The sequence below is a fragment of the Anopheles stephensi genome, unplaced genomic scaffold, assembly GCF_013141755.1.
Source record: "Anopheles stephensi strain Indian unplaced genomic scaffold, UCI_ANSTEP_V1.0 ucontig424, whole genome shotgun sequence".
NCBI lineage: Eukaryota > Metazoa > Arthropoda > Insecta > Diptera > Culicidae > Anopheles > Anopheles stephensi.
Genome location: NW_023405374.1, coordinates 91,922 through 103,586, shown reverse-complemented (window position 1 = coordinate 103,586; position 11,665 = coordinate 91,922). Strand labels below are relative to the sequence as shown.

Genomic DNA, 11,665 nt, shown 5'->3' with positions numbered 1-11,665 from the left:
CATAAATTTCCGAATATCCACCGTTTTTCCGACGGAAACGGAATGCACACTCGGTTCACATCACTACAATTCAAACCGCACTCAATTCGATCCATAAATGAGCAAGTTATTTACACTTTTGCATTAAACGCGGTATATCCGCCACGTGGTGGTGCTGTCACAGTACTGTCACACTTCTGCCACCTCCGTTTGATCACTTATTTAGCCTACTTAAGACGTTTTTCACTGCAGTTTTTTGGGTTCAATCAATTGATTGCACACTACCACACCGGAAAGGACCGCTTCCGTACAGATCCGTGCGAAATTGGCCGCAAAAACACACACCCGACACTGCATCACCCCCACCACTGATACACTTTTTGGACCACGTAGCTTTCGCACTAATCGGCCGATTTTTACCCCGTTTTCGGCTTGCGCAACATTTTGACCACCTTATCGACCGTTTTCACTCACTTCCAAACCCGAGAAATTATTTGCCAACCAACTTTGACGGCTTGTTGTTGTTGTTGTTGTTGGTGGTGTGGCATACACGCGCTACATTTCGTCCTTAAAGCAGCGGAAATGCACCGTTTCTTCACTGAAACCACTTTATTGGCCATTTATCACTGAACTGAAACACAAACCGCGCTCCGATCGGTTCACTATCACCGGGAAAACTGTGTCCATCTCAGTCTGCTTACCGCGCTTATGTGTTGGAACCATGGGCCCAAGGTATATAGATTTAGGAGGTAGAATTATATAGAGCAATTTGACATTTCGCGACTTGACGTTTTTGTTCCGTGGTGAGGTGGAGAAGAAATGGTTGTGGAATGGTAGAAGGTATTGGTGGAGGTATTGTTTACAAATATTTACCCTCATAGCTTCTTGTACTTTCGGTTTGCTCGGTTGTGGATTGCGTGTTTTTGGTGGCTTTGAAGTGATATCATAAGGAAGTGTGTTTTTTGAAGGTTAATTTTTTGTTATAGTTATTTTTTATAATCATTTAATAAAAATTATAGTTTGTATTAAGTGATTTTGACTATAACTTGGATAGATGTGTAGATTCTAAATTAAGATCCACATCTACAGTTCTTTGAAATCGTTAGTTAAGTTTCATTTACGATAATTTTCTTATAAAATAGTGTTTAGTTAGGTTAGTTAGTTAGCTCTATGGTAAGATAGTTACGTTAGTATAGGTATTAGTTTGATATTTTGTTGTTTGTTTTCAAGTAGCATTAGTTAAATTTTGTTTCTTTCATTACCATAACGAATTTCATAAGAACTTTTCTAAAACTTTTAAACATGCCTGCTCCCTGTGCTGTTTCACTGTGTCGCAATAAACGATGCGATGCAAAAAAACATTCGGTGGAGATTTCCTTCCACATTTTCCCAAAATCTGAACCCCTTCGTAAATCTTGGGTTCAATTTTGTAACCGGGAGGAAAATTGGGAACCTTCAATAAATGACGTGATATGTTCAACACATTTCCTAGAAAATGATTATCTAATGCCAATTAATAATTTGGTTGGTGCTAAAGTGTCTCGAAGACTTCTTCTTCCTAATGGTGAGTTGTTTTGAATTGCATCTTAATCTTTGTGTGACTAATTCATTATATTTGTTTCAGCTATTCCAACAATTAAAACTGCATTGCATACTGCAATGAGTAATCAACAGGAGGAAGATTTGGAAAACTTTCCTCCCTTAACATCTATTCCTGTTACGGCAAGCAATGATGCATCCGTAAGCACAACGCAATCCACGAACACAAACAATTCTCAGGAAATACAGAAACTTAGAGAAGCTAATTTGCGATTAAAAGCAACCTTAAACTACGTTACTTCTGAAAATTTTAAACTAAAACAAAAAGTTTTAAATTTAGAAAAGGAACTTAACTTTTTGAAGAATTCTTGCATCCATCCGAACGATCTGATTGACAAAATGAAAAACCTTTTACAAGGCACACTATCATCAAATCAGATTGCTTTGATTACGGAAGAAAAGAAACGCGTCAGATGGACGAAGAAAGAAATTAGCAGTGCTCTTACGCTCCGATATTTTGGGAAAAGGGCATATGACTATATGGTACGGGATATGAAATACCCCCTACCATCAATTTCGACCTTACAAAAATATGCAAGGACTATTAATTTAAGCGAAGGCATTTTGGAGGATGTTTTAATATTTATCGGTAACTTTATTAGTACATTGAACAGTAGAGATGCGGAATGCATATTAAGTTTCGATGAGATGAAGGTGCAACATACAATGGAATATGATCCTTCAACTGATGAAGTTGTTGGTCCTCATAATTACCTACAAGTAGTTATGGCTAGAGGTTTGTTTAAGAATTGGAAGCAGCCGATTTATATTGGTTTTGACAAAAAAATGACCAAAGAAATCATTATTATTATTATAAAGAAACTATTTGAAAAGGGTATAAACGTTGCTGGGATCGTAAGCGACAATTGTTCGACTAATATAAGTTGTTGGAAAGAGCTAGGTGCACAAGATTATAAAAAACCGTATTTTGAGCATCCCATAACTAAGAAAAATGTATATGTATTTCCAGACGCACCACATTTACTAAAATTATTGAGAAATTGGCTCGTTGATCATGGATTTAATTATAAAGATCAAGTCATTTCTGCAAAACCATTACTTGATCTAGTAGAAGGTAGATTAGGAGCTGAAATGACTCCTTTATTCAAGCTTACTAAGGGGCACTTGATTTTGTCAAGTCAAGAACGACAAAATGTGCGTAGAGCAGCAGAGCTACTATCTCGTACTACAGCCATTTCATTGCGGCGATATTTGCCAAATGAAAAAGAATTGGCAAATATTATAGAAATGGTAGACTTGTGGTTTAGCATTTCTAGCTCATATAGCCCGAATGCAAAACTACATTATAAAAGATCATTCATGGGAAGTGAAGAGCAAATTGAAGCTTTAGATAATATGTATACTTTCATTTCGAACATGCTAGTGGTAGGAAAAAACAATATACAAGTTTTTCAGAAAAGTATTTTGATGCAGATAACATCCGTGAAAATGCTGTTTGCAGACATGAAGGAAAAGCACAACATTATTTACTTATCTACGCATAAGGTAAAACACATTAAAAATATTTACTTTTCGTTTATTAGAACTAATCATATCATGTTTATTTTATTTCAGCTTAATCAAGATCTACTGGAAAATTTTTTCTCTCAGTTGCGACAAAAAGGAGGTACGTATGATCACCCATCCCGTTTGAATTGCATGTACAGAATTCGTTTAATGATTCTTGGCAAATCGCCCAGCATTATTAATTCTATTACAAGTACATCAGACAGCAAAAATCATATTGCCTCGGATGTATACATAACATCAACAGATTGTGTTGAGTATGAACATGTAACTCATCAGGAGAAATTTATATCAGCTTCCATTTTTGAAGAAGCTGATATAGTACCTGATGTAGTAGAAGTAGTTACAGATAATGAACTTCCAATTCATAATTTGAATGAACAGGAACAAGATGGATTGGAATATATAATTGGATACATCGCACGTAAATTTAGAGATAAATATCCCCAATTACAGTTAGGAGATTATACTTGCAACAGCAGAGAAGATCATAATTATTCACAACCACAATCATTTGTTGATCATGTATCTGCTGGCGGTTTATACAAACCATCTAATGGATTCCTTGAAGCAGGCCACAAAATGGAACAAATTTTTCTTAATTTCCACAAAGATGGAAAACTTAAACAAACCACCCGGATCGTGGAAACCCTCGCTCGCCATTTACAAATTAATTTTCCTGAATATCCAAACGATATTATTAGAACCTTTGCAAAGCAAAGAATATTAGTGAGAATGAGATATTTAAATATGAAACGAATTGAAGCTCAAAGAACATACCTCAAGCGAAATAACCCATGCCAAAGAAAATACGCCAAGAAACTTAAGAAAACTATTAGTTAATTTGAGTAAGTTTGATAATTTTACGCTGGGAGCAAATGTTTTTTTTTATGTTGATGCAATTTTGTTGTTATATTTCATATTTGTTAATTAGCTTATAATCTACAAATATTTTGTGATATTTTTTTAATTATTTATAGAAACTTTTGGTCTGTGATACAATATTCGCCTCTTTTCTTTACATGCGGGAGGCGAACAATTATTGCGAGAGTTAAAGAAATGTATATGTTTGAATTATATTTAATTTACAATTGTACGTGGAAGGGTAGGTTAAGGGAATAGAGTGTGGGATGGAAGGAATGGATGATAGGAATGCAACTTAGCAATTCGGTTGCTAAGTTCTTCGTCGCTGCTGGTGCTGGTTCGGTGCGGTTGATGTGTTGTGACTATTGTCCAGGTAGGTGTGGTGTATTCCGGATTATTTAGTTTTGTACCGATTTGTATAAAATTTTTGGCTAACCTTTACTTACATATGGCAATAGGCTTTTGATTACTTTGCAGGCCGCTAGGTAATCTGGATGGCCACTGAAAATCGAGAAATCGTATATTTTTTCAAAAAAGCTAAGTAGCAATGCTCAAATCAAGCAAACACAAATGTTCGCATTCACGATGGCAAAACGTAATGTCAATAGTGTAGTGATCAAATGAATACCTAAAATTAAATTTCCATTAAGTTGAAATGTGATTTGATTAAGCTCATACATTCAATAGCTAAAGTATCTGAAAACTACGATATGAAATCGTAATTTTACTTGTTTCTTTTGAACACTCTCCACAAGTACATTTTTTTAAATATCGGGGTAAGAGGAGGGAATCATCATCATCTTTTGATTAAAGACGGATTTTCAGAACATTTTGGGTATGGGATTGTCTAACACCGTTAGTGCAATTATAAGCAAATTAATTCTGAGCAAAAAAAAATGAATTAAGAATAGTCACATTTATAATTGTTTTAAGCAATTTACAATTGTTTGCTTATTTTTCATAATAAAAATCAGGGTCACAAATGTAAGTTATAACGGATTTTTTATCTTAATTTCACTTTTATTACGTTACGTTACGAGGATTACGTTTTTCACTTTTATTTACTAAACGACTAGCTTAAGAGGCACGGTTACAGGGGTACGCACGGATGCGCAAGCGGTTACAAGGCTACGCACGGATTACAGAATGAGCAAGCGGTTACGGGGGTGCATATAAAAGGGGTGGAATGGATCGGAGGTCCAAGATGCATCCATGGTCAAGGAAGGATGAAGGGTGGAAGATGAATGAAAGTTGTAGATGGAAGAAACTTAAGAGGCCCGGGCACAGGGCTACGCACGGAAACTCCGGGGTGCATAGAAACTCCAGGATGTACATAAATACAATATGACCATCTATCTAAATACGAATGAGGTGTCACACGGTGAATTTGGGGGGGTGGGGGGGGGGGGATTCGGAATGCCAAAAACGGTTTTTTGGATGGTGCGCCCCTTGCTGGTCGGAATGATCCGATCTTTGACCGGATCTAGATGTATCTCGATGAGATGCGCAAGATTGCCGAACATCGCGAACGCGTAGCTCCGCTCTAAACCCGGAAAAACACGGAAAAACAGTTTTCCGGCCCTGGTTGCCGGATGGTGGGTGTGATCCGGCCAAACGGTACACCAAACTATCGGTCCCGTTGGTCCGCATCGATCGATGCGTTATTTGTCCGGATCGGTTGAGAATTCGCTGTTTGGAGACGAAAAAACCGGTCCGCGAAAATCTCCCACAGTTTTCCGAATTTTCAGGAAAAACTTGGCACACGGCCGGAGGGTCAACATCGGGGACCGGACACGTGAAACCGACCCGAACGGATGATTTTCCAGCGAACTCCCCTTATACCCTGGGTTTGGTACTACTTCTCGGTGGATGGGTGTATGGGGGGTGGGAACAGGTGAGGGGGAAAATTTATTTTGCGAATTCCTCTCTGCGCCGATCGAGGTGCCTTACGATGTATTTGGGAAGCAAAATTTGGAATGTCCAAAACGGTTTTCCAGTTGTTTTACTAAATTTTAATATAGATGTCTTGAAAGACTCATTCAATCTTAGTCATTCCTAATATGTGATTTTAATCGACATTATTGAAAGATAGATTATCTTTAGGTGTTAAATGGAAATGTAATTACAGTAAGCTTGAAGATATATTGACATGCCTTATTTTATTATTATTGTCAGAAATTAGTGTTTCACATGTTCAGAATTTCAATTTTCGATGATATTAATTGATTTTTAATTGGATTGTGCTGTAATCAGCTAACAGGTGCCGAAAATTTCGGTTATATTTGGGATGATTCGTTTTCATTTCATACCAAGTTTTTTGGGCTATTTGAAACCGAGGCCCGGTGTTTTCCCCAAGACTTATTTTATTTAGGACTACTTCATTTTATATTTTGTTATAAAGCAACTTGGTCTACATGGTTTCAATAGCAAATTCCAAATGCTGATCATCACATAAAGTGACGAAAATATAATAAGATTACCTGGTATCAAACAAACTTGTGATGTCAATAATCTTTAAATCGTTCGTGTCGTATGGCACATAATTATAAATTACCTCTTTAAATGTGAGAATTCCGGAAAAATGAATTTTTTTTATTTTTTTTTAGATTAGTATTTAATAATTCTTTGGTATTTTTTGCAGTTTTTAAGCTCGTTTTTCTCAAGTTAAAATATCTCATTCCTGCAATTACACGAGGTTTTGCAAAGAATTATATAAGAATCGAAGGATGATTCAGGTGGTTAGTTCTGAATGTGTTAAGCAGGAGCCACAATTCCACTTTTTTTAAGTAAGGTTTCATCGGGATATAGATAAAATCTGTTTCATTCTCAATCCCTTTTTTAAAAATCCATTTAAGGACTCAAATAAACCTCCTACCGGTAAATGTCCGACAAGGGTTTGAGGTTGACAATATGTATGACCTGCAGTTGATCGTACGAGATCCTTACTGATGTAGGGAATTTGAAACTAAAATATTTACAATGTAACCTTAAAAGAATTTCCATCCATCTTTTTCTTGTTTTTTTTTCTGCGTGTGGCTACTGCTACTCAAGGTATTAATACAGTCGCTTGGATTGACACCTCCAGTGGAACATGGTTATACTCAAACATCTGTCTTACATCTGACTGAGAGTGTCTGATGTCTGTAGAAGAAAAAATAATAGCTGATGAACTCTGAGAGTCAAACAAACTCGTTGAATGCAGATTCAGATGATTGGTCAGAAACACCCCTTATTTTGCAATGGCTGTGAGAAAAAAATATCTCCAAGATATCATGGTTATACTGTAATTCAATAATGCGTAGTACAGCTAAAACAATGAGTAGCCAATCTTTACTGGGCTCCCCTAGTTTGTCGACATGTAATCAAAGCCATGTTTGTTTTTCCTTCATTCGCAAAGCGCTCACAGTTATGATATGTGCATAAGAATTAATTTCTTAAATATTTGCATAGCTTTTTCTGCATTACTTACATGTTCACCACTGACACGTACATTTCAATCGAGGCAATTTTTGATTTTCATTTCTTGGGAATGATTTATAATGATCTATATGTTTAAAAAGAAATACTAAACCAAATATCCACCCGTTTTGAAAATGTTTCTAATTCTTCAAGGTACTAGTGCTTGTAGATAATAGCTGAGCAGCTTTTCAGTTTTTCGTTCTTTCTTGTGGCGTAATCTATTTTTTGTACGTTTGAATAATGGTGTTATATCGGTCTTAATACAATTTATAAATAGAAAGTAAATCCATTTTAGATTTTTTTTTATTATGCAACCAACATCGACCATATAAAGCCAGTTTCGAAGTACTATGTAATATTGTACACGTCGGAACATAACATTTTTCCATGTTATCGTAGGATTCACAAAACAAGGATTTGTAGTTATGTGCTACTATTTTTCCAGTAACGACATTGATGCTTTTTATGATACAGACGACTTACAATTTGCAATAATATATCTTCCCTCACTACTGGTCAAACCCAAAGAATATTTGTTGTTTTCTGATTTTTAAAAGCCCAAGAAAGCTAACAACTTGTACAATCGAGTGATCTCACAATTTCGTTAAATGTTGAATCGTACTCCATATATTTTTTTCACTTTCATTTTATCAAACTTAAAAAACCACTCATGTTAACATGAGGAAAAGCATTAGTAATGTGATAATAAAACACAGTTTTGTTGCTTTTTATTTCGTTCTTTGAAATGAAAAATGTTTTAATAATCGATCTCTTAATTTTTTGTCATTCTATTCAAAACGGTTGATTAAATTATTTTATTACTGGTTACAGGGGAAAGCACGGGACACATAACGTATTAAAACATCGATAAACTAATTTGCTGAGCTGTTTGATGGTGTAGATATCCTGAGACCGAAAGCCGAAAGGATGGTTAATGAACATGAAGCAGATGCCGGACTCATGCCCCACCTTCAAGGTTCGTCCGCGACTCGGTTGGCACAAGGCGTAGAAGAGTATAGCGAACTCGTTAACTGTATCAGGCGGAGTCGAACTCGGAAGCCGCCACGGTTCGAAGATTGCAGCGGTTTACTGAGTTTCTTTCTTTCGGCTACGTGTCCATTTCGGATAAACTTGTTCGAAAGAGTGGGCAAGTAGTAGAAACTAGTAGTAAGATACAATGTGCAGTAACAAGAGTAATGAACACAATGTGATCAACTTTAATGAAGCCAAATTATAAATATTAACATAAGTTTACAAACAAGTTTTCCTATATACTAAAGCAGAGAGCAATAAGAGCCGGTCTCTACATATCTCAATCAACTAGTTCATTCGTAACTTCTAAGCTATGTTTAGTCCGCAAATGAAATAACGATGGTTTTGTAGAAGTAGTTTTAATCACTAGATACATTAACAATATCCTTACTTATTTTTGCTGAGCACTTTGACTCCCTGGACATCGAAGTGAAAGTTCTTTCTTTTCAATCACCTTCAAAAAATGTCTTAAGTATGTGATGATTCTGTTAATGGCAAATTTTACCGTCCTGGCTACAACGTCGACGTTGTTCGTTTATCGCTGTCCATATAACACTGAATGAAATGTGTATTCATATATATTCGTCGTTTTGAAAGAAAGCGTTTAAACGCTGAGTAAAGTTGTTCCGTTTCATTGAATCGTTAAATAAAAATAATGAACAGCAAATACAGCTTTAAAATAGACTTATTGTAAACGGTTGGCACCTGCACACGTTGGGTTGTGTTGTTCACGAATAAAAATTACAAATTTTCCCTCTTGCCTTAAATATTGAATGCCCCGTAAACAGTTTACAGTATCATTCAATATAAACGTTCTTACACCGATGATCGATGGAGTCCTTACCTGGATCCAGTGGAGGCAGCACATCATGATACTGATACTTTACGGTCCACGCACTGGTGGTGCTGGTGCTTTCAAATCATAGTGAAACTTTCCGAACAATCTGATGGCAGAGAATCGAATTAGTCGTTCGTTGAAACCACAGATGAATGAAGAATAGAGGAAGCATCCATACAATCTACTGGACAACGAATGCATAAAATACTTACCTACGCATAATTGCTAATGCTATCCAGTGAAGCATTATACGCCTGACGGGTACGAAAGATAAGGGTTTCGAGGTGGATGCGGCACAATTCTATCCTATTCCTTGTAATTTATGGTACTTAGCACGAGAATCGAACAGCTTCACTTAATCTACCAGTGTAATTTTATCGAGTGGTATGCCGTAATTCGATACGTCCGATAGGCCTTTGGTAGCTGTATGAAGAAAACAACGTCACGCAAATTTCTTTTTAGAGCTGGTAAAGGAACTGTTTATCTTCAGTGCTATGTGCAACGACGATGATAAATGTAGAAACTTGGTTTACTGAACCGAAAAACGATGCTTTATGTTTGTTTATTTTGGTAGTCCCAAACCATATGATTAAGTAAACAAACTTTGAAGTTTCTCGACCGGCCAAAATCCAAAATGTCTACCTGCCAAATCGACAAAAATTCACCTTCTAAATATATACACCTTGCCATGGGCCACTTATATACACGTTAATTCACCGATTTTGGAGCCGTTTTCACTTTTGTACTGTAAAGCTTGCCATTTTACCTCCATTATGCATAATATCTGGTGGATCAAGCACAATTTTACCCCCTTTTTAAAAATATAAAAACGGAGCGCACTTTGCACAGAGTGCCAGGCGCACCGGATGACAGCTCGACACTGCTACAGTGACATAACACTGACCAGGCACAACCAAGGTGTATGTATCTAGAGCAAGGTGTATGTATTTAGAACAAGGTGTATGTATTCAGAAGGTGAATTTCTGTCGATTTCACACAGCAACAGCACCATTTCCCAAGATATCTGGTTCCCCTGTTTTCGTAAATTTTTTGGTAAATATATTCGTTAACGAAACTTCCTGGAAAAGATTTACGAAATTCCAAACTATTTCGAGGATAACTTGTTTATGTTTGGATTCTGTTTGATTACATTTTGAACGAACCCTGCTCATAAAATGAACCGGAACCATGTTCATCGAATGTAAACCGCTGATGGCGGACGGTTATCACAACGAATTTACATCCACGGAAGGCTTTCGGAAGGACTTATGGCGTATGTTTAGGAGACGGAAGGTTTCTGTTCGGTCCGAACTGGAAGAGAACGCGCGAAAGAATGGCTTTATTCTCACTGACAGTTAGCCTTATTAGCAAACTAATTAAACCGTTCTTTCTCCGTTATATGTCATAAAGTAAAGTATCAACACACCGTAACTACCCGCAACCATAACATAATTTTGGCGACGAGGATTAAAAAGGATAAACGCGGAACGGAACTTTTGCTTTTGTGTACATCGTGTGAAGTTAATCGATAGTAAAGCAGTTCATCCGTCGATTTGTCGGTAAATCTCGTGTCGGAGATCAGTATCGGTAGTGTAGTAATGATGTGGAAGAAAGCAGTGAAGTGCCAATGTTAGTGAAAATGGCTGGACCGTCACTTTATTTGATAGCCAATCGAATATGTTCGCCAGAGGATCCGTGTTCAATTACGTATAAGAACCAGATCGAGCTGCTGAAGCAGCATTTGGCGCCAAAGGACAACATAATAGCCGAACGCTGCAAGTACCACAAGTGCGAACAAGCAGCAAACCAGACAATAACGGAGTTCATCATCGAGCTAAAATCGTTATCACAATCGTGTGATTTCGGCACATTTTTGTCTCAAGCTACGAGATCGATTCGTCGCAGGATTGCAAAACTCCGGGTTGCGAACCAAGCTCCTAGCAGAAGGTGATCTCACGTTTGAAAAAGCTTGTGAGATTGGAAGAAGTTGGGAAGCATCGGAGCAGGAATGCAGAGAAATGCAAGGATCATCGAAATTGGCAGCGTTCAAGCAACGCACATCGTGGAAGTCGTCGGATCGAACGCCAGTAAGAAAGAGCAAGCGTTTGTCTACGCGTTCTTCACCAGCAAGGCATCGAGATAATAAATGCTTTCGTTGTGGTAGAGATTGTAGAGATTGATTGGATTACGGCATCAGCTTAAGGAGGAGTGTTAGAGATTTCAAGAACGGAACATTAACGGATGTCATTGGAGAACTGAAGTATGAACTATAAACAACGTTTAGAGTACAGCTGAATAAAATCTCTCTTTCAACTTGCACACGTTTTCTTTCTGTAAAGCGCCCCGTAGACGGGACATACTTGTACC

The 11,665-nt window shown here is 37.1% G+C and overlaps 1 long non-coding RNA gene across 1 annotated transcript; it reads right to left on the bottom strand.

Annotated features, from left to right (window-relative positions):
• Positions 1-8,601: 8,601 nt before the first annotated feature.
• Positions 8,602-9,988, bottom strand: LOC118516985. Its single transcript, XR_004908215.1, has 2 exons — positions 9,511-9,988; positions 8,602-9,404 (listed from the first exon to the last, which is right to left on the bottom strand). It is a non-coding gene; the product is annotated as an uncharacterized LOC118516985 (long non-coding RNA).
• Positions 9,989-11,665: the final 1,677 nt, after the last annotated feature.